General features: G+C 40.9%; 1 non-coding gene across 1 annotated transcript; it reads right to left on the reverse strand.

Moving 5' to 3' along the window:
* Positions 1-2906: 2906 nt before the first annotated feature.
* Positions 2907-2979, reverse strand: trnar-ccu (transfer RNA arginine (anticodon CCU)). Its single transcript has one exon. It is a non-coding gene; the product is annotated as a tRNA-Arg (tRNA).
* Between the last annotated feature and the right edge of the window lie 241 nt (positions 2980-3220).

Consider the following 3220-nt stretch of genomic DNA (forward strand, 5'->3'; position numbering starts at 1 on the left):
CCTCATTATCTTCAGGCGAGCTGGAGACGCGGGACACGAGGGTGTGTGTAGATGCTGCAGATACTCGGAGGTTTATTTGCAGTTGTTGTATATTTGTGTTTAGCTTAAAGTTATCTCTCATCTCAAGACTTTTTGTCTGTGGAGGAGATGTGTCAGTCTCGTGGTCCCAAGTGCTCCTTTTTTTTTTTTCATCTGTCAGCTACTCAAAGTGTTGCTGAAAGGCACTTCAGATGTTTGGATCCTTGTTGTCACACGGGGTTTGAATCTTAATCTCGAAGAGCAGAGTTTAAACTTAAAGCTTCTAAATGTAAGATTTCTTTAAAACAAAAGACTGCAAGAAAACATGAGCAAGAACACAGCGAAGCTTCAGATGAGTGCGACATGTACATCAGCGCAAAACCGATCTTGACCTTTGATGTTCGACGTTCCCATAGCTGCATAAGAAACCACAAGAATTTGATTCCCTCTACTTTGCCAGTGATGGAAAGATCAGACATGTCCCACAAAAGGTTGGAAGTCAGACTTCCTTTTCCTGTTTAAAAAATAGCGATGATGTCAAGTGGCAGATAGTGTGTTTTATCGGCCGGCCTGCGCTTCAGAGCGGAGATCTTTCCTAAGTTTAATGCAAGAAGTGGACTGTAATTCACGGACTATCCATAACCTGCGCCAGACAGCCAAGTTTTTCATGACTGCCCATTTGTGAAATGAAAAGTTATCGTTATTGCCCATTTCTCCAAAGCAAATGTGCATGAAGCAAACCATATGTCTGACATGCTTTGAGGCTGAGCCAAGAAGTAGGAGGCACAGATAATTTAAAGACTGCAGCGATTTCTCACTCGGCTGGGCGTGGACGATCACGGGCCCCTTATGCCATGATTTAGCTCGTATATTAAATTCACGCAACAGAGGGTAGTAACCGGTCTGTAAAGAGACACGGTAGTGATTTTCTGCAGAATCTGTCACGAGTCCAGGTCACCGAGGGCAATTGTTTCCTCTTGGAATGAGTCCACTGCACAGTCATAAACCTCAAGTCCTCAGCAACATCACACACACATGTCAGAGTGACTCAGTGCTGCTGTCGCTTGTTTTAACGCGTTTGGTTGTAGGATTACAAATCGGAATCACAAAATATTAGTTGGGCTATTTGTGGAAAACTCTTGTTCAGTATGTATGATTTGCAGTTAAATTTGGTAGACAGTTGGGTTGATCCTTGCAATGCTGCTGTGTTTTTTTTGAGGCTGTAGTTATTGTGTAGGGAGGATTTTGCTCAGAGTGCAACAAATCATCTTATCTGAGAAGCATTAAGTGCATTGGAACAGGGCTTGCAACCTTTTTTGAGAGTGTTTGAGTTAAAATTTCAAGTGGTTCTATCGGTGTGAGTGTGTGATGATCATGAAGCTGTATTAGTGTCACTGTAACCGGCACAGGAAGCTGCTGTGTTAACCTCAGTGGTGGAGAACAGTACTTTAATAACTTTGGTGAACTGCACTATTTACACATAAAAATTTGATCTTCTTGTGAAAAATGGAGCGCACCTGCATGTGCTGGTTTTTCTGCTCATGTAAAAAAAATCTCTTGGTTTTGTTTTGGACATATCTGACCATAAAATGCCCTGGTTTACTCTTTTTAAAGTCATTTTTGGTGGCATACCTGTCTGAGCACACCACAGAAACCAACAGCAGCTACCACAGCCTGCTATGTGGGGCGTTCAGGGAACATTGGTAAACTGTAGAGTCTATCAATTAGAAAATGTTCAGGAAGTCATATTTTTTGCCTGTGACAAGGTGGAAGATGCGACCAAATGAGAAAGTTGGTGCCACCAGTGCTACCAGTGAAATAGTTAGTCTGGAGCTCTGTGGTAATATGAAGACACATGAGTGTACTTGACTAAGGCAAGGCTGTTAAACCCTTGTGTTAAAATCTTTCTCTATCTTTAAATACTCGCCAAAACTACGCCAATTATCAGAAGAAGAAACTGTAAAAACAGAAAGAAATGTCAGATTTCCAACTCTTCTACTGGATGCTTGACTAAACGTGTGATTTCCGTCTCTGTCAGAAAACTTCAACAAATCTTTATATTCCTGTGATATTTCATCAAAATCACTTCATTCTACATGTCTCATTTAAAATGCTGCAAAAATTACATCGTTTGCGATAGCCAAGTTCTGTAAAAATCCAAAAATTCTGCTGTCCTCGGCACAACCTTGAAGCTATTAGTGACTCAGCTGCGACCAACAGACACCTGATAATAATTCAGAGAGTTTTTGGTTGAACTGTGTGGACCTGGATGCTGCGTTTAATCAGAGCAGACAGGAGACACAAGGAAAATAAAACACTAACACTGAACTATATACAGAGTGGAAAGTCGCCATATTTTCCATTACTGGTTACACATTTGGGCACAGAAAATCATTGTACATGTTGATGTAGGATTTTTTTCAATTTTTAAGAAGAAATAACCAAAGAAATTCAACTTCTGATTTTCAATTTCAACAATTAAGGCAATAAAAACGGCGCAAAACGCAAAAAAAAAAATTTTTAACTCTCTCTACTTGTAGTCATGGTTGTGCCGTTTCCATCGAGGTGCAGGACTTCGTATTGCAGTGAAAAATCCTCACAAAGGAAGTAAAAACGTGACAGGAGGAAAAAAATCTGGTTGGGACTCGATGCACGTAGCCACAAATGTGCACTAATAAGCCTATCTATACAAGGGCATAGCAATAAGACAGCAGCCCAACAACAGTAATGTTGTTTTAAAGAATTCAATCAAGGCTTTAGGTAGAACGCTTCAGTCAGAGTCATCTCTATGCATAAGCTGTGAGTAGACATACCACAGCAGGATGAGATAAGATAAAACAACACTTGTGAAGGAAGTGTTCTGGTGTCTGGACTCAGGGACCAGCTCACACCCCAGATGGGACTCGAACCCACAATCCCTGGCTTAGGAGGCCAGTGCCTTATCCATTAGGCCACTGGGGCTGCAAAATATGTCACGGCAGCACCTAGATTTTTAGGAAGGTTTTGTAACTACTGCACAAATGTGTTGGAGAGAGAGAAAACTGAAACAGTGGTGACGTTTCTTTTTGTGCATGTATATGTATTTGTTGTAGATTTATAATTTTAAAAGGATTATGGCAAAAATTGACTGTTTCCAATCACTTTTTTGTTGATATCTGCAAATCATCCCACGACACTGTGCGATCCCGACCGCTGGTTTAAG

This window comes from Stegastes partitus, unplaced genomic scaffold (genome assembly GCF_000690725.1).
Source record: "Stegastes partitus isolate 25-593 unplaced genomic scaffold, Stegastes_partitus-1.0.2 Scaffold3725, whole genome shotgun sequence".
NCBI classification, from domain to species: domain Eukaryota; kingdom Metazoa; phylum Chordata; class Actinopteri; family Pomacentridae; genus Stegastes; species Stegastes partitus.